Genomic DNA, 20,834 nt, shown 5'->3' on the forward strand with positions numbered 1-20,834 from the left:
AGGTTACATGTGCCCTTCAGCAATCGTCGTAGATAACTGCAAAATATGACTGAAACCCTGTGCGGAGAATGTTTCGAAGTACGGTTAAAAATTAACATGATAAGGACAAAGATTCTATAGCTTCTATAGCTTCGCAAAATTTCTATAGCTTCGCAAAACAGAAAGTGCTTAAAATTAGCAAGTAGTCTTTGGAATCTGTGAAAGCATATGCACGTATAGGTCAAATTACTAAGAGGAAAGACATACCTATCATAAGGAGGGGGGAGATGCACAACAAGAGAGAAGGCAGGGAGGTTAACTAGGCACATGCCCGGTTTGCTACCCTACGCTGGGGGAATGGGAAGGGGGCATAAAGATGAGAGAGACGGAAAAGAGAAGAGTTCATTAAAAGATAAGGATGTTCTGGAGCGCGTACCGAGAATATTCTTCAATCACGACAGGTGATTTGCCACAGTCATTAAACTGTACAGCCACTGCATATAGCCAGTGCCAGTTTGCGAGGCTGAATATTACAGGATTCCAAAAACATCAAGAGAAGACCGTGCAGGTGCGATGGAAACTTCATACTTACATGTGTTGGGTTTAACACCTCAAAAGCACCATATAGTTACGGGAGACGCCGTATAGTGGAAGGCTTCGAAAACTTCGACCACCTGGAGTACTTTAACGCGCACCCGAATCTTGGCACACAGGCCTACAGAATTTCAGCCTCCACTGAAACTTCAGCCGCGGCAGCCGGGATTCGATCCAGCAACCTGCGGGTCGGCAGCCGAGTACCTTAGCCACTTTATCACCGTGGCGAGGCAATGCAATGAAAACTTATAGCTGTAACATTAACAGATCTGAACACTGCATTATGGATCAAAGAAGAAATGGGGGTAGCCAGAATTCTAGCAAACATTAGGCGAAAGACAACTTACAGACTATGACGGTAATCCCTAATAAAATGGGTGAGAGCAACTCATGTCTTGTCACGAAGTGCGTTTTTATTTTATTTTTTTAGTTTTAATTTCATTCGTTTTATATTATTCTCATTATTACTAGTTTATTTTCTTTCGGTGGTGTGAATAGCAGTCACAGACAAATGCATTTTTATTTATTTATTTATTGGAAGTGTGAAAATTCCAGAGTAATTGAACTGGAATCGGTAAAAGAAAAGCGTCGCTTAGCTCGAGTACCAGGAGATATTTCGCGCGGTTCGTACACTCGGTAGCGGCGAGGACCAAACGCTCAAACCAAGAAACTGACGGATAGGAGCTGCGCACTGAAATAGGCGTGGGCTTACACCAACAAGTAATACAAATTTGAGACCCGGCCGTCGGTGAGAGCAACTTAATGGGCGTACATGGGATGACAAAGCAGCCGTGTCCAGCATAAAGTGAAGGTAGCGCGATGAAACAAAGAAGTTCGTAAAGACAAGATGGAATCATCTCGCACGCAATACAGTATATCGAGATCTTTGGAAAAAGCCTTCGTCGTTTAGTGCGCATGAAATAAGACATGGATAATGATGATGCTGCCAAGCAACGGTATGAGATTACTTAAAGTTTGCACAGTGCAAATGAACGAAAATGACCCACATACATACTTAGAGACATCCAATGAAATAAAAACAGTTTGTGTACTAAAAATAGTTGAGTATACATGTACAAACACATCTCAAAAGATGAAATCATACGTGGAAAAGACACTCATGAGGTTACAATTTCTAGTCATTTTTTTTTTCGTAAACATGTCAGCGTTCGCTGTGATAGTCAGAATGAGAGCTGTTGTCATGAAATGCCTCTCGCAACTTACTAATAATGTTGCCAACACTTAGTACGTTAACTAGTTTTTTCTGTCGAACATATGACTTCGTTGAACAGCGAGTAACTTGAGCTATCAAAGCCCCAGATACATTACTTTCACACTTTGCTCTCTTTCTGCAGATTGCATGCTTGTACTTGCGAGTTCTATCTCTGAAGGAAGTGATCTAAACCACTCCCTGAAACGCTTGTGATAATGCCAAACCCTACTCCCCCGAGACCATTTTCATAACTCCAGCACGAGTCACTTGTGGTATGACGATCGAGAGGCCTGCATTTATCAAATTGTTCAAATTGAGTAACTCAGTTCGCAACAGTGGTCGATGGCGGCGTACATTGGCCAATTCGGCGCAGTACTATTCAATACGTTACGATGTAACAGTCATAATCTTCCTCTGAGCGGAAGTTGTAGAAGATCATTTCGAAGCTTTTCATACAGAGGGGACATACGTCACTCAGTTTGGCCCACTGAACAAGGCAGGAGAAGCAGAAAATGTGAGAGCAACAATCCGGGATTGATTTGTTTTCTACTGGTTCAAAGCAAATGACGCATTTGATTTCCGGTGAGCTGGCGCTGTCATTCGCCGATGGCTCGGGCTCCGTTTCATCGGTTGGCTGCTGTGTAGGTACAGAAGGATCAGTCATGTTGCCATCATTTCTTGAATCACCGCGTGAAGCAGGGGTAGCCATTTGGATCTACGAGAAAAAAAGTAATGAATGAATGAATGAATGAAATGTTGTAGTAGCTCACGGACACTAAAGTGATGAATTGTCGATTGCTAAATCATGAGTTGCTGAGGGTAAATACAGCATGACCGTAAAGCGGCCCGACATAGCCTCCACTAAAATGAGGTAAACTACATAAACATTAAAGTCGTGACAATGGCCATCATAAATATTGTTCAGAAAAAAAAGAACTACGAAAGGTTGATATGCTACATTATGAATACGGGTAACACTGCTGTCATGCAGAGTGCCCCGAATATGAGGTGTGAAGAAAATGCTCGAGTTATTCACATCAATTTATTCTTGTTTTAAAATGTGCATAGACGCAAGATTTCTGCTCAGCCCAAGCACATAGCGAGTGTTCGCTGACACGGCAGTTGTCTAATTATCCTCTACAGCGATATACATAACAGTTTACCAAGAAACTTGTGAAAATAGAGGAAACAGCAAGAAGAAATAAAATATACTCATTCCTATTACTAGTTAATTTGAGAAAATTGATATTTCCTCAAAATCTCATTATTATTACGTTACGTTTTATTGGCGCAAGGGCATCTAAGGCCAAAGAGCGCCAGTACAAGTGTTGTTTCATTTCGGTTATTAGTTTGAAAATTAAAAGAAATGATGTGTAGCAAATATCTACGAACCATTTAAAACACGGTGCATTTAAAAAGAATGTCACTTTGTTAAAAAAACCTTCATTTCGTTGGCTGAAGTCTGTGATGACAAATTAGTCCGCAAGGCCCAAGACCCTCGCAGCTGAAGTCCTTGCCTGAGCAAGAACTGCGAAGGCTCAGACATACTTTTTATGCACCAGGCGGTACCTCACACTTGAGGCGCAGCCTGGTGGCTAGGGTGGAATTATATCATTGTTAAAAATTTGACTTTCCCAAGATAATGAAGAAGTCTCTTAAGGTCAACCACTGCATCAAGTGATAAAAACAGCGCTGGATGAAGTGGGATATCGATAGAGCTCCCTGAAAGGGGTCAGTCGTGCTTGGTGAAGCACAGGACATTGTATGAGGACATGCAAAACGGTTAGACTCTCTCCACAGTGTATACATGTAGGTGGATCAGTGAGAGAGTTTTAATGAATGAGAGAGTTTTACATTATAACATACTACACAATACCAACGTAAAATAAGTAGGTAAGTACGAGCAGTTGTAAGATACTAGCGAAGACAACAACAAAAAAGGCGCAAACATTAAACAAAGTGACAAATGATCCATCGTTCATCTACACCACTTTTAATTTTGATCATGCGGTGATTCGTTAAAAAAATTGGAATATGACAGCATCAACTTTTCAAACAATGCTACGCTGGGTAACTAATGCACTGGTAACTTGCAGTGTCCCTACTTTCCTTGAAATTCTAAAAGTTTTTTTTTTTCTTATCTTGCAATGGTATTTAGCCAGGAAACATTCGAGGGTAAAAAGGAATGGGTTGTCCGCAAGCCACATACTGGGGAATGGTACTTTCTTTAGCCTCTGTTATATTGGGCTTCTGTCAGTGTTATGTGCGCTCGTTTTCAGTGTGTGTGTATTAAAAGTTTTGCACTAACAGCCTCGTCGTTTCGTGGGTATCTGTGGCCACGTTACTTTGTTATGATGTTCTTACAACGTGCAGTTTCTTTATATTCAATGGGTGTCCGAGACGTGGCCACAGACGCCTACGAAAGAACGATATCGTTTCCACACAACATTTAATACACACACTGAAAACGAGCCCACATAACACTGCATTATATTGCCGGCTACGTACTGCTAGCTGTCTGTCAACGGCTATGGTCAGTGAACGCTTTCAAGCCCATTTTAGAGGCTTTTTTTTCTACTGCCCACCACATCATTGTGCACTGTATCTTGATGTTGAAAATAAACTGAAATAGAAATTGAAAGGAGAGAAGAGCCTGTTACAGCCGCCGTAACAGTTCCGCGTTTCACCTCACAGACGATAAGTCTGGAGTCAAGAAATCACAGCAGGACTGTCCTTGTCTTTCAGAACTGTGGTGGGCGGTGCCGTGCCTGAATATATTTTCGATGGTGAAATCATTTCGATCCAGGCGACAGAGCAGCACGGCTGCGAAGCCTCTCGTTTGCTTAAGGTGCACGGAACACAAGAGGTGCTCAAGTTTGTTTCGAGAACACAATCGTTGTACTGGACCCTGTCAGCCATCTCAAATGGCAACGCTTTGGTGAATGCCTCACTCAGGCGTAGACGGCACAACACTGAATTTCAGTAAATACCAGGTTGCAGCCATAGAGATGGTTCTGGAGAACACAATCGGTTGTATGTGAACTCTGATGCTTACCACTTTTGCATTGTCCTGCTGTGCACTACTTGCTTAAGTTGGCGCTTATGTGAGGAAAAGTGTTAAGTCGCATCAATCTTTCACAAAAGCATTAAAACAAGGTTTGTTTTTCTGTGTGCTTTTCTGTCAGCTTCACCAGCGAGATCGTAGTCGGAAATACCGTTTGACAACCTCTCGACGTTGTGTCCTTCTCCAATGGCATACCGCGGGGTTTCTCGTATCTCCGAGGCAAGTTGTTCGTTGCGCGACGAAGTGCTGTCGAAAGACACTGTTGCGTCTAGTGCGTTTGAGACGCAGAATACTTCCCATAAATGAGCTGGTTGTTGGTTGATGTATTCAACGGCAACAAGTATATCACTAAGCTCCAATCTAGTGAATGTGCTCACGTGACAAATTTTGTGTGGTTCATGAGTCACGACGGGATGACGGCTGCTCCAGTGGAGCTGGTTTGGGCGGTTTAGCCATCAGTGTAGGCGTGAATTCTGTCTCCATATAAAGAGTGTAACCAGTCCAGAATGACTTGCTTCGAGAACAATGTCAAAAGGTCTATTTTCTTCTTATTGCTGGGACACAAAGGTGCTCTTCAAGTTGATGTAAACACCACAAGGCTGATGGCGAATGTGTCGAGGTTGTGAAAACCGATGTTGGGAATCAGCACAGTGAGAGATTACGTTGGAGAACGACGCCTGTGGTCGTTGTTCTGGCAGGTACGGAAGGTAGCTAGCTTAAAACCATCCGTGAAATACGTCAAGTATGCGCCCTCGGCTCGTCGGTTGTGACGTAGGTCGGGAGCGGATGTTCGAGACAATATCACTGTTTCGGCTGGTGGGGTGTGCTACGAGACGCCGGAGTCAGCGACCGGCGTCACTAGACGCACCGAGTGGCGTAAGCGGGAGGGTGCAAGAGGGTCAAATATCGAGCGAGCTTCTACGAGGGACTGCTTCCAGCTATCGACAGCTACGCCCCACTTCGGCGTCTTCTTGTTACTTCAATCAATGCTACGCAGTTTTGTAAACGCGTCTCGTTCATTGTGACCCGCGAACATCACAAGGTGCTGCGCAGTAGGCCGAGCACAACGAGTAGTGCCTGCGAAGGTGAAACTGCGACGAGTGGGCATTTTCAGGTGAGTGTGACAATGTCCAAATGATGTGGTCTTTTTCACTAATGTCGCCTGGACTGTGTAACTGCTCCGCATAAGAGCTTCAACAAAATAAGTATTCCCGAAAAAAAAAACTATGAACCATCTCACCGAAAGGAACCCTGATGCGATGACAAGCAGCAGTGGTGTGTACGGTGTTGACCCAGTTGAAATGGGCGTCGACGCGGGTGCTGGAAGAATGGTTTGAAGCGAAACTCGGTATAGCGTATACTCAAGTAAATGTTTGTTTAAGACGCAAAGATAAGGGAAGCGGGACGCGTTGGAGACACTTGCGCTCGGTTTCCTAGGCTCGCGTCTCGTTGGTGTTACCCGCGCGCCGTCTGTATTCTCGAACGCGATCGGTGTTTTTGACTCGCACCTCATCGATGTCGCTGGTCGTCCACTGCCGACGCTTGCATTTGGTTTCCCTGGCTCGCGCCTCTTCGGTGTTGACGTCGCCACTCGCGAACGCGATCGACTTCGCTAACCCTCGCAACGCTGGTGACAGCCGGGAAAGGTACGCACACACTAGCGGGAAGCACGCCGCGACGGCGTCCCGCCTGTCAGCGCGATCGCGCGGCAAGCAGCGGTGAGCTGGCCACATTGATGATAAAGATGCTCCGTGGAACGTTGGCACCTAGCCATTCAGGGGATCGGCCAAGAGTCAGGCGGATCATGATTTATAATTATATTTAGTGAGATAAAATAATTTTGAGATTAATTTTTATGTGACATTAATTATGAATAATTGTAACTTTAAGTTTCGCTATTTTGTGTAACCTCCCAGTGACTGAAGATATTTTGACTAGGAAGGCTGAATAAAGAATTATTAGTAGTCGATACACCTACCAAATCTGCACAAATCGCATATAAACTTTTCGACAGCTTTGCAAATATTCCTGTCCGAGTGACCCAGCGCAGAGGTCCAAAATGATAACAGAAAGGCCGATGCAACTGGTAGACCACATTGACGCAATATTATTTCGATACTTCGTTTTCTGTGCAAGGAAAAACGTCGGCAGCTCAACAAGAAGTGTTCGATAGTTTCGAGTTCGTTGGAATAGGAACAAAAAGGGGAGATTGCCAAACCCGCTCTGTAAAAAATTGGGATTTAGAAGTCTACAACGCATTCTGGGCATTACAACTTCAGCCCGTCTTGCTGCACACCATTTTCTGCTCCAAAGGAAGTGTAGGTGCAGAAAGTCATGGCAGCACGGTGCGGACGGAGGGACAGCGTTACACAGGCTAGTCAAAGAGCCGATAAAAGTCTAAAAAATATTTTAGGACGCTTCGTCTCTTCGGAGCAGAATAGGTTAGCCTAATCAGGCCCAGCGCGCATCACCTCAGCTGCTAGCCTAGCTCTAGTTCACAGTGCATGCCTCGACCATGCCGCATGAAAACAGACGGCTGTGAACGTAACATTGGTCATTTTAAACTATCCTAGACTGTCTATTGCAAGGACAGAAGTGTACATTTAAAGGCTCACTTTCTTTGTTAGACACCATTTAATGATATCTAACAGAAAAGTACAGGGGATGTTGGAATGAAATTGTCTTGTAAATGTAAAGAAAGTGGACGAAAAGATAACTTGCCATAGGGAGAGACGGTACCTGCGACCTTTAAATAATGGGCCTGATGCTCTACCAACTCATCTACCACGGCAGCTATTCCCCCGTCCACTTTATGGGGTATATATGTGCATTAAACATAGAAGCGTCCGTAAGTGCCACCAGTAACCTTGACGGCAAGCGTGGAACACTTTTTTTGCGCGTTTGGCGTCACACAGTACGTAATCTTAATACAAAGTGGCAGCTGACCAATTATCCCTCGTATGCTAATTGAAGGCACCAGGTCTGCCTGAACGAGACCCTCGCTATGAATGAAGGAAAGAATTGACATGTGCTGCAATAAATTACCCTTGCGTTTAGCGTATACGTATAGTAATGAGAGTACTTCATAGGGGCCCTGCAACACTTTATTTAGGTAGCCATGGAATGGATTGAATGAAGTAGCTTATTGACTCACAAATTCACCACCGCAATTTTTTTAGAATTCGTCCAGTACGAACAGAGTTACAAAGACTTGTCGCACACTGCAATTGCATTCTCTATTCTCGCATCCCGGCAAAAGCAACGGAAGGAAAGCAAGGAGGGATGGCACGAGGGAAAAAAATACGTCACTCGTGCCTCGTGACCTTGAGCATTTTTTTACTCTTTTTTCTTCGAATACGCGGCTTTTTAGAGCGATCACACACGTCAACTAGTCGCGGCCTCCCGCGACGGCCCATGTAACTACCAAGTGTGCCATGCTTAAATCAACCGATGGCTAATACCATGGCTGTGACGAGTGATTTTCGAGCTAGTATTGTCATTTGTCGAGAGAAGAGAAAACAGTATTTAGCTGACTGAGAATTTATTGAGAATGCCAGGCCGCGTCCGGCGCTAGAATATTTTACGGTAGCTTTTAGCGCGAAATTATCACGAGAGACGGACAACCGCAATCCATCTCTCGTATTTATTTCGCGCTAAAAGCTACCGTAAGAATTAACCAACTCGCCCAACAAGTCACTCTACTGAAGCTATAATATTGGGCTCGCGTTTTCTCAGGAGCCTCGACTACCGATCGGCAGCGTTTTGTGAACATGCTCAGAGAAGTCTTGCAGGGTTCTTTTCTATTTAAACTAAAGAAGCCGATTTTTCTTGTATTAATAAAATAGTGTTTCACAATACCAAAAATCACCTCGCTTACCGCGACAAGACGCTTCCTAAACGAAAAAAAAAACGTGCGAAAAGGAAAATGTGCGTGATGACGCCATCTTAAACTTTGCGTACCAATCCTTGTGAAGTCGTATGTATGCCTTTATGGTGTCCACCAAGGCCTACGTAGTCCCTATTGAGTAAAAATAAAGTACATTGTCGTCTGAGAAGGCTGGAGACTCAGCATACCAAGTTTCGAAAAATTTCGTTGAGCCAGTGTTGTCGAATTACGAATGACTTGAACATTTTGAATGTTGTGACGTCGCGTGCAGACACTTTGGCGATAAATTTAGGATGAAAATTTTAACCTATATTTTCTCTGCCGTTAATAGCCTAACGAAATTAACAACAGAGTTTTGAAATTTTTATTTCTCAGTCTAAATTGATTCATTTATTCACTTTAGTGTCCTTTAAATATCAGCACCAACCAACTACATCTCATTCCTAGGCTGCTGCCCCCCCCCCCCCACCTTGTGACATTAACCACCGCCGCGGGACGGTAGGTAGCGCACTAAACAGCCACCGGCAAAGTACCAATACTCTCGCAAATTCGCCAGTCGTCGTGCGTATACAACCGGTGAACTCCTTGGTTTGTAAAACATTGTTATTGTTCAAATGAAATCGTGTTTTCAATGGAATCTTTTGCGCTACTAAGAGTGTCGGAATCTTCATTTATGAGCAACATTTCTTCACCTACCGCCGTAAAGCGCTAGTTCATGCAACGGACATCTAGAGGTACAGTTTTTCTTAGTAAACTTTCGTGCACTCTAGCGGATCGCAGAGGCAGTCGTGTTGAGCAAGCTCAGCAGCACAGAAAGCTCACGTGCAGCTGGGCTTAGAGACACTGACAGCCGGCCAGAGCGTGCCGGAAGACCTTAAAGAGCAAGTATTGAAATATATTCAGAGAATCTCATTAATTCGCATGGTTCTCCTGCTTAAACAACGGTAGAGAGCGCTGCAATGTGGTATAGCGTATGAGCGCAGTGGCGTGATCTCATATTTATCACGCCTTCTTGAAAAGCCGGCAAAAAAACCGTACAGAATTGGCGGGCTAATTTGGATAAGTCATCTTGAAGTTTAAGAACGTAACGAAACGCACTTGGCACTAAAGTAAATGTTGCCGCGCACATTTGTTTTTCAATTTTACTATACTTGGTTTATGCCCACAAGGCCTGTTAGCAATGCTCGGCCCAAACCGCGTCTCAGTATCGAGAGGCTTCATGATCGAAGCAGATCATTTAGTTAATATTGCGTGCAAGACGCAAACACTCAAGCTTATTGCAGAACTTGCGAGACCACCGTAGTGTTGAAAAGTTCAGTGCGTGATGTATACAATGCAGCGCGTCCCAACGATGATCAGTTTATCGACGACCGACGCTCTGCGAGCCGATATCAGCGTGCATCGTGCATTGCTTGCTGTAATCAGAGTTTACGCTTCGTGGCCATAAGTTTGGCCAAATAAAGAGTTTCATCATGCATACGTCAACTGCTGCCTTCGTCAGCGTCATGGCCCCGTGACAATATTAAAAATTTAGCATAATTGGTGTTAGTTAACTAATAAAGCGCACTAAAATACCATAACGAGTGCTACACGACGACCATTCATATCTTGTTTTCACTCAGTTGTGGTTAAGAAATTTTCAAGATCTTATAGGGACAATGTTGTTAAATCAGATATAATGATGTAAGAATAATTTGCCGCCGCAGAGCTCATTTGATAGTATGCGAACGAAAAAAATGATGAAGCCGGGAGAATAGAACAAAGCAGAACCAACAAAGTTAGAAAATTGCCAGACTATAATTTACCCCCAAAGTGCAACTATATAGTAAGCCAATGCTCAGGACGTTTCAGTGAGCACAAGAAAACAAAAACATGGCTAATCCCTCTGCCATGGAATTCGGTATCACACGAAAGTGAAACGTGTCTTCCCAGAGGTAGTTGAGCATTTATTCTGCATTATTTCACCTCAAGGGCGAAGTAATGCACGTTACAGCACCAAATTGTAATGTAAGGCGAAGAACTACAGACAGCTCGAAACTTGCAGTGTGCTCCACAAGCATACAGGGCGCACAGAAAGAACGTACACGGGGCGAGTGCGGACTTACCACAGCTCAACACTTGAAAGTGTTTCGCTCAAGCACAAAGAAGGACGCATGAAAAGAACGTAAAAGTACACAAAGAACGAGCGCAAACTGACAACTGCCACGAATAATTGTTACTTCTTTGTGTGTGAGCGGCACGACTTTTTTTTTCTTTGCTGCCTGTTATTGCATATTTTACGTCATACCCGCAACCAAAATAAGTCAGTGGAGCCGCGGTGGAACCCACCATAAAACACTGTTGTGTTCAGAAAAAAAAAACGGCCACCTCGATTGAACTAGTCGCAACATCCTCTAACTTCCAACTTCCCAAATCTGATAGGAGAAAAAATGAGGCACCGCTTTGCGATCATAACTCGACTAAAATGTGGTTCGCCAACAGTACTGCGATCGCTTTACTTAAGGGTATACGTTTGGCAGCAGCACTTGGAAGCTCTGCTGCCAAGCGTATACCACGTCGAAGAAGACCGACTTGTTTTTGTTTAGTTTTTTTTTTCACTTCATAGTAACGTTGTCTGGTGGCTCTAGGGTAGCCTTTATGCGGCCGAGCAAAATAAGCATTCGGTCACCTTTTAACTGACTTTTTTATTATAAATGTTGAGGTTCAACGTCCTAAAATCCCCATATAATCATGAAATATGCCGTAGTGGAGGGCTCCGGAAATTTCTACCATGCGGGGTTTTTTAACATGCACCTATATCTAAGCAGAGCGGTTCAAGCATTTTGATTATTATGTGGAATTTAACGTCTCAAAACCACGATATGATTATCAGAGCGGCCGTAGTGGAGGGCTCCGGAAATTTCGACCACCTGGGGTTCTTCAACATGCGCCCAAATCTGAGCACACGGGCCTACAGCATTCCCGCCTCCATCGGAAAGGCAGCCGCCGCAGCCGGGATTCAATCCCGTGACCTACGGGTCAGCAGCCGAGTACCTAGCCACTAGACCACCACCTCGGGTCTTCTTAACTGGCTTTCGGACGTCGACAGAAATCACCGACTCGACCAATGAGCCATATCGACAGAAATATCAATAATAGTTATGGCCGGTGCTGCTCGAAATATTTCACTTGTCCTTTTTATTGTCGGGGTGTAGCGTGCCTAAAACACGATACGATGATGATCCCTGGGATACTTTAGTGCAGTGCTCCGGAAATTCGGATCACGTGGGGTTTCTTCACGGGCTCCTAAATCTAAGTACATGGGCCTCAGGTATTCTCATCTCCGTCGAAAATGCATCCGCGCGTCCGAGAAAAACTTTCACTTGCCATCGCATGTAAAAATACTAGAGAAAAAAAATATTTCAGAAACCCCAAGAACGAACGATAAAATAATGAAGAACTTACGCCAAGTTTTTTTGTAGGGCTGCTCCTTTAACCTTCGGTGTGCAGTGGTTGTATTCCGCGTGCGTGTATACTTGAAAGCAGCCTGAAAGCCGCCGTCCCCGTTCGAACGTTGACAGATGCTAGGCAAAAACGGCAATCTGCATTGACGGTCGAAATGCTGGGACGGCCCCCTGCTATCATGTCTGCCCTCTCTTGAGCGCCATCATGCATCCAAACAGAATGACGCGACCATCGTGATAACACCACTTTGAAACGAAAACTAAATCACGTAAAGGAAGAAAATCAAAATGTTCTTTCAATCCCGGCTGTGGCGGCTGCATTTCCGATGGAGGCGGAAATGTTGTAGGCCCGTGTACTCAGATTTGGGTGCACGTTAAAGGACCCCAGGTGGTCAAAATTTCCGGAGCCCTCCACTACGGCGTCTCAATCAAATAGTGGTTTTGGGACGTTAAACCCCACAAATCAATCAAAATGTTCTTTCAATACCTGTGAAAATGGAAGTAACAGAGAATGGAATACCAATGTCTAACGTTCCCTGTTGTGCAGCACTTTTAGGCCATGAATTTACTTTGCAGGTGTTTTACAACCAATGACAAGGTATAACTGTGATTTCATTGATTGATTGATTCTGCTTTGTGGGGTGTAAAGTCCCAAAACCACCATATGATTTTGAGAGACGCTGTAGTGGAGCGCTCCAGAAATTTCGACCATCTGGTGTTCTTTAACGTGCACCCAAATCTGAGTACACGGGCCTACAACATTCCCGCCTCCATCGAAATGCAGCCGCCACAGCCGGGATTTGATCCCGCGATAACTGCGATTTCATGAACGCAAGCAGTGCTTGACCAGTTTTCGACATGTGCCGAACTTCGAGTCCCAACGATGTCATTTTCCCAGTGAAAAAGAAGGTCACGAACCAAGTATTCCTACTGATAATAGCCAGTCTGATATTCCAAAGATAATGACATAACGGGATCCGAGGCATGTATTACGAGAGTACTATATCAAGAATATAAGTTCTAGAAGCGTCAGTATGACGATGTCGAAATTTCCTTGAAAGCAATATTTTAAAACGAGTTCAAAGCGGGTGCGAAACGTACTTTGATATATAATTCCGAGATGACTTGATCTTAGCTCAAGAGTTTTACCACTTAAAAACCTTGTTTCCATCTGAATTCCTGCTAATCATTATAATCTGAAATGAAGCTGCCCACAGATAACAACATGTGTGCATAAAACAGGACATTTTCGTAATGATTGATAGCGGCGCGTCATTGTGAAATGTTGTTTCTTCACAGCTAAGGATATAGGTTTAAATGCAAAGCATTTCTTGGCGAAATTCAGCGACCTTGAGCGTATCTATCTATCTATCTATCTATCTATCTATCTATCTATCTATCTATCTATCTATCTATCTAACCACCTACGACTTTTAGCTTTCCTGGCCGTTTTGATTATGGCATCGATACCGTAATTGGCATGAAATAACATGATGGTATGACAGCATAAGTGACTAGTCATAACATGAAAATCACGATATGTATGTAGTGAATGTCATGATATACATTTCATAGTCTTGTTGCTTTTGCGGTGGTTTCATTCACATGACATATTGCAAAACCGGTATGGTACGACATGACTGCATGGCGAACTAATGGACAGACCCTAACGTGCAAATCATGACATGCATGTCATGTAAGTTATGACTACATGCCACGTTCATGGTGCGCTCACGGTCATTTCGCAAGCATCACATATACGGAATTTGGTAGCAAACCGGATGTGCGTCTGGCTAACCTCCCTGCCTTTTCTTGTATCTTTATCTCTCTCTCTCTCTCTGGTATCACGGGACGTGAATGGATGACGAAGCTAGGTGGCACCTCCAAACATGACAATTATATGTGTGTCATGTAAAACATGACTACATGCTACGCTGATAGCGTTCTCGTGGCCGTTTCGCTCGCTCCACATATACCAAACGTGGTATTACGTGACGTGAATGAACGACAAAGGTAAATGGCGCGTCCAAACATAATCATGACATGCGTGTCATGCAAAACATCACTACATTCTACGCTCATAGTGAGTGCACTCACGATTGTGTTTCGAGCTTCACATATACCAAATTTGGTGTTACGTGACATTAATGGATGACGAAGGTATTTAAGTGGTGCAAAGATGATAATCATGACATGCTTGTGATGTAAGAACATGACAACATTCCACGCTCATCAAGCGCTCGCGGCCATTTCGCTAGCTTCACATATACCAAATTTGTTATTACGTGACGTGAATAAACAAAGTCCAATCTGATTGTATGATATGACTGCATGGCGAACACAGATGACGGACCCTAACGTAGAAATCATGACTAGTCGCCACACTCATGATGCGCTCGTGGGCGTTTCGCAAGCTTCACATATACCAAATTTGGTATTTTTGACGTGGATAGATGACGAAGGTATGTGACAGATGAAAACATTATAATCATGAGATGCATGTCATGTAACAACATGACTACATTCCACGCTCATAATGCCCTCACGGCCGTTCCGCAAGCTATTACGGGACGTGAATGGATGACGAAGGTACGTGATTGGTGCAAACATGGTAATCATGAGACGCGTGTCATCTAACATGACTACATGCCACACATGATACGATCGTGGCTGTTTCGCTAGTTTCACATATACCGAATTCGGTGTTACGTGACGTGAACGAACAACTAACGTATGCGACCAGTGCAAATATGATAATCATGACATGCGTGTCATGTAAAACATGACAAGCTACGCTCATAGCACACTCGCGGCCGTTTTGCTAGCTGCACATATACCAAACTTGGTATCAAGTGGCTTGAATAGACAACGAAGGCAAATTACATCTCCAAACATGATAATCATAATATGCTTGTCATGTAAAGCATGACTACATGCTACGCTCATGGCGTGCTCACGGCCGTTCCGCTAGCTCTATATATACCGAATTCGGTATCACGTGACGTGAATAGACAACAGAGGTAAATGACACGTCAAGAAATGATAACATAACATGGAACACATGTACGGCATAATTTACTTCCCTCTCGTAACGTTATGCTGATTTTAAAGTGACATTTTAAAGTGATGTTAAAGGGCGGCGTTTTCTGACTCAAAACCAGCGTTACAGTGCCTGATATCAGTTCTCCGACGCAGATGCCATGACCAGTTCACCTACCAAACCGTGAAACTTCACCACCTTTTAATACAAAAAGGCCATGACATCGTCTTTCAGTGGTTACCTGGGCATTGTGGTATAGGCGGCAATGATTCTGCAGATCATGCTGCTCGCACGTCACATAAAGAAGCGAACAGCGTTCCGATTCCGCTTTCAAGAGCGGATTCGGCGAGGCAGATTCGTCAACTGGCCCGCAGTCTCACACTGACTGAGTGGAACACACCAAGCGTACGACGTACTAGACTGTACGAGCTCGACCCTTCACTACAACTCCGGCCTCCACCCAGCCTACATCGACGTGCAGCTTCGCTTCTCTATCGCCTTTGGCTGGGAGTTGCTTTCACGAAAGCTTATACCACGTTAATCGGAATTACTGACAGTGCGGCGTGCGATGTTTGCGGCACCGACGAAAATATCGAACACCTGCTGTGCCATTGTCCTCGATTTGCCTCAGATAGACAAGTACTTGCCAACGCCATGCGGTGACTGGATGATCGGCCTCTTTCTGTGCAGGTGCTATTACAGCAACGTACACATGCCTCGACAGCCCACAAGGCAGTGAAAGTCCTCCTGTGTTTCCTGAGAAAGACAGGCTTGTGTGAACGCCTCTGACATGCGGTAGAGTTCTACACGCTGCAGTGAAATTACTGTCAGTCTCTCCCTCACCCTTTTTTTTTCTTTTTCCTCTCTTCCCTCTTTCTCGTCTTTCTTGTCCCCTTCCATAATCCCCCAGTGTAGGGTAGCCAACCGGATGTCTTTCTGGTTAACCTCCCTGCCTTCTCCCTTTTGTTGCTCCCATCTCTTAAAGTGACATATTAACCTTACTCATTTGTGCTTCGCATATCATCGATTCCCACTGCACGTGGTATCTGCACCTTTGTTTTAATTATCGGCTTATGGGGTTTAACGTCCCAAACAAGGTTCAGGCTGTGAGGTGAGGGCTCCGTGTAAGGACGATCCTGTGTTTCTCCTGTACGCCTGAGAGAACACAGGTGAACTATTTGGCTGAAGCTGACCGTCGGCTCCTCCTGTTAAGTCGAAACACGCCGATACTGTCGGTGACGCGAGACTCGGCCCAAATACTGTGCTTGTGTTGGAATGCCGTCGTCAACTAAACGAAAAACTTCTGCGACAATACTTCGAACCGCACAAGTTACTACGACATCTTGGCACATTAAACTGCGAGGCTGGGCATGATGGCACTGCTCGAACGCAGCGACACGACACACGACCTGAAGTTCTCCCCGTAGTGCGTCTAAAGCTACTTTACGAGCACTAACACACTGTTATTTCTGTATTGCTTTAGCATTCATAGCTTATGTGCTGTGATACTACCCTCTGTGACGTGTATTGTGCTACCAAACCCGGTGTAGCCGACATCGTATGATGCTAAATTTATAAACACTCGTGTGTTTTAGTATATGTTAAAGAAACCCACGTGCTCAAATTTCGCACGTAAAACCCACGAATTCATTTCTGGATAATTAGCCCGCCGCGGTGGTCTAGCGGCTAAGGTATTCCGCTGTTGACCCTCAAGACGCGGGATCGAATCCCGGCTGCGGCGGCTGCATTTCCGATGGAGGCGGCAATGCTGTAGGCCCGTGTGCTCAGATTTAGGTGCACGTTAAAGAACCCCAGGTGGTAAAAATTTCCGGAGCCTTCCACTACGGCGTCTCTCATAACTTATGGTGGTTTTGGGACGTTAAACCCCACATATCTATCAACCAATTTCTGGATAATTGAGCTTTCATGATACATTTCTGTTATTTTGCAACATCATGACGGGCACTAACACACATGTACGTTTTGTTTCTTGGTAGAGTAAAACGTTACAAAGCTAATGTTACGAGGCTATATATGGCTAGGGGTAAGACACGCCTTTATGAATCAAAAGCTTCTGCAATGTTATCGTCCATTCAGTCCAGAGTGCTTGGGCGAAGCGAAAAGCCATGTGCAATGCTATTTTCACTGCCGAAAGGCTTTTCCGGGTTTACGTCTCCCTTTGTAACCTAATGTTGATGATTAAATCCAGGAACCATGTTGGTGTGTTATTAGATCCTGCCGATTTTCTGTTTTGTTATCCGCCTACTAGCTTATTGGCCGATTTCTGTGATGGACCAATACGGACAATGCTCCCTTGACCCAAGCAAGGCTTACAGTGCGCTCTTCCGTAGGTACGGCAGCTTTGCAGAAAAGCACGCTTTACAGAAGCAAAGAGCAAGCATGTAACAACCATATAACCACATAGTTTCTGTAACCAGCTCTAGCCGAGGGTTGTTGTAGTTATAAATTACTATCGTTTTCCATTGCGACTCTGCACCACTGGTAAAACTTGTCGTTGGGCTACAAGAAGAGACAGCCGAAAGGAAAGAGCGGCGCTCTAAACATCTGACTTTCAAACTCGGCATATCCTTTTGGCGCGTCCAACAGACGGTTTGACACGTATGAACGAGGCTCGCACTTCAAGCGGGGCAAATTTTTCTGGTACAATAGGTATTTTGCGTGGCGAGTAGCATGGGCAAGAGACGCGACTGGTAAGCAAGGCTCAGAATCGGGAGGATATGAGCACAAGGTAGCGCTTGCGATAGAAGAAAAATGCTTCAGTAAAACTAATTTAGCTAATTAGTGCAAGCCTCAAAAAATTACAATGCTTCGTGACTCCATACGGCATTAAACTTCAATTACGCCTAGGTGCCGCTTGTGCGTGTACTGTGTCTTTTCCGTGTTAAGCGTCTCGTATGTTTGCACTATAACGTAAATAAAATGGTTTCTTTACATTACGTCCGGGGGACCCGCTTTCTAACAGAATTACCTATGAGGTCCCACGGCCAAACCGTAAATAAATTATAGCGAAATCTGGTGACAATCTAATGCAGATGCGGTCAGTTTTCGGAAAGCAAGATATACTATGAATATTGGTCCTGTTGCACAGTTACTTTATGAATGTGGTCACGGTGTGTCTTCACTTCATCCAGATGTGAATGTGCGCAAGACCAACTTCAATCCATTCAAAATAAAGCTGCCCGATTTATAACCAGAAACTATTTGCGTCAGTTGAGCACCACTAATATCAAGGCATCACTGAACCTCCCATTCCTAGAGAAAAGAAGCTTGCTAGGCTTGCAATCCCATTTTCATAATCTTTATCACAATCATTCGTCATTTGCTACCTCTTACATATTGCCTGCCCATCACTATTTTCGGCGCCTAGATCACCTCTTTAAAGTTTTAGTTCTATATGCACGTACTAACACCTACTATAACTCGTCTCTGCTGTTAGCACTCCGTCGATAGAACCATTTGCTACACGATGTTGTGTCTGTAAACAACCACGACGCGTTTGTAGAAATAAGTGTTAAAAAGTTCGCTAAGTATTATATGAAAAAAAAATTTAATCTGTATGTCTAATCCTTGTAAATTATTTTGTGTACGTACATTGTTTTGTGTATGTTCATTGTTATTTGCTCTGCTTGTGCTGGTGTGACCAACCGTATATTTGTTTCAATGTAACCTCACCCCAACCCCGTTTACTGCAACCCCCCCCCCCTTTATGTAATGCCCCGCAAGGGCCTTTAATTATGTGAATAAAAAAAGAGTGAAGGGAGGACCCAAACTTTCGCCGAGCAAGACCGCCATGTTGCAGCGACGCATTTTATAATGCTACTCGAACAGAGAGCATCGATAGCTGCAAAGTCGTATACTCAGTGTACTGTAGCATAGCAGTGCCTTCCGCTCTACTATATATATGCCAGTTTTTATCACCCACCGAACACGATTAGGTGATGCCATTGACAATGCAAGCGAAGCGTTGCTCTGACCAACAGTTCAGTCATGAAAAGGAATAATTTTGGAAAATTCATTTTTCCTAACACTGTAGCGTACAAATGTTCCTTCAAAAAATTAATATGCTAAATGCGAAGGACTGGAAGTTGACTCTGACTGCACTAAATCACAGGTTCTGCGGGAGAAGAAAAAGAAAGTAACTAATACAAAATCATATTTTGTTGTCATACTTGAGTAACCTGGAGCGGAAGACCTGCTTTTGTCACGGTGACAGCACCGCGATGTATATGGAAGAACGAGAACGAACAAAACATCCTTGTCACAGGCGCCCATAAAAGACAGTGGTGCGCTGGAAGCTATTATGCACTGCGAGGAATACATAAAACAAAGCACACAGAACTAGCGTGTGTGTGCGCGCGCTCTCTCGCTCGCGCAGTAGATGGAATTGGCGCCAAAAGCGCCAGTCATGCGCTGTTCGTAGACAGGGACTTGTGTTTCCCTGTCTCTCGGCTGAGTGCCCAGAGCGTGCAGCGACAGCAGCGAGAATTACTCGAGTCAGGACGGCTCGCTTTGCTTCCCGCAAGTATCGGGAGAGCGTTCAACCGAGCCGGCACTGAGGCAGGCTTCCCAGCGCCGCGCGAAAAGGCGTCAGCAGCCGAGCCTTTTGTCGGGGCGCGCTGGTGCCCAAAAGATAGACGCTTGGCTAGCTTGGCTGCGGCGCGTTTTGTCCCGCGCCGCTAGGCCTGCCGGTCTTGTTTGCTAGCCGTCCTCTGTGTGTGACGTCAGCAGTGGCCGTGCGCAAGCCTGCACCTGCTGCTGCATCCTGCTGAGTCACCACTCGCATAACGTCTTCCGCTGCGCCGGGCTCCAACTCGGCCGTCTACTCCAGGAGGGTGCAAAAATGCACGGCCTTGAGCCGGGAGGCACTATGGAAATCGGGGCGCCCGCATTTCTAGGACTGACCCAACGAGTGGGTCGGTATTACGGCTTAGTCTCACTCAGCAGTTCAAAATTGGACGCATGAGATGTTTTGACGAAAAACCTAAGCACAATTTCTTTGTCAACCGTGTAGTTGGTATTTGCCGACGAACGTGTTTATCCCTCAGGCGACAACCACAAAAACATATTAAACGTGAAACTAAGCGCGAAGGATAACCTAGTGAAGTCTTGAAAAGGAGCCAGCATAATTCTTACCACACGAAGACGCCAAGTACTTTACAAAATAATTATCAAGAATTTTGTTTTGGTTCCTGAAAGAGCACCCTGCACTGCTCAAAAACCTAGCGATATGTGCGGGTAAGATACTGACAACATATTGCACCACTTCAGTATTACCGTAAGCGAGGCGATTGTCAGTCTACACATCCTTGTCATTCATATGTTCACTCACACTTATAATTTTCTGGCTTCGCATTCACTCACGTTCACACATCTAATACCCCTCACAAAAAAATCATCCATGTTCATATTCACGTCCACTAACGTTCACCAGCACTCATTGAAGTAACATCACACCATCTAGGTATGCACTCGCAATAATCACTCACGTCCATGCTGACCTCTATTCAAACACACTGCATGGTGCTCAGTTATTTGCAACTCTCACAACGTCAACTCTCATTCACAGACATAGTTGCACGTAACGCTCTTGCAAT

General features: G+C 44.6%; 2 long non-coding RNA genes across 2 annotated transcripts in view; one reads left to right on the plus strand and one right to left on the minus strand.

The window, feature by feature from the left end:
- Positions 1-1,089: 1,089 nt before the first annotated feature.
- LOC142775879 (uncharacterized) lies at positions 1,090-12,394 on the minus strand. The gene is made up of 2 exons (XR_012887113.1): positions 12,181-12,394; positions 1,090-2,501 (listed from the first exon to the last, which is right to left on the minus strand). It is a non-coding gene; the product is annotated as an uncharacterized LOC142775879 (long non-coding RNA).
- Positions 5,853-20,834, plus strand: part of LOC119177210 (uncharacterized) — a 183,129-nt gene continuing 168,147 nt past the window's right edge. The window contains exon 1 of the long non-coding RNA XR_005110553.2: positions 5,853-5,964. This is a non-coding gene — a long non-coding RNA (uncharacterized LOC119177210). The remainder of the gene's footprint in view (positions 5,965-20,834) is intronic.

The sequence above is a fragment of the Rhipicephalus microplus genome, chromosome X (assembly GCF_043290135.1).
Source record: "Rhipicephalus microplus isolate Deutch F79 chromosome X, USDA_Rmic, whole genome shotgun sequence".
NCBI classification, from domain to species: domain Eukaryota; kingdom Metazoa; phylum Arthropoda; class Arachnida; order Ixodida; family Ixodidae; genus Rhipicephalus; species Rhipicephalus microplus.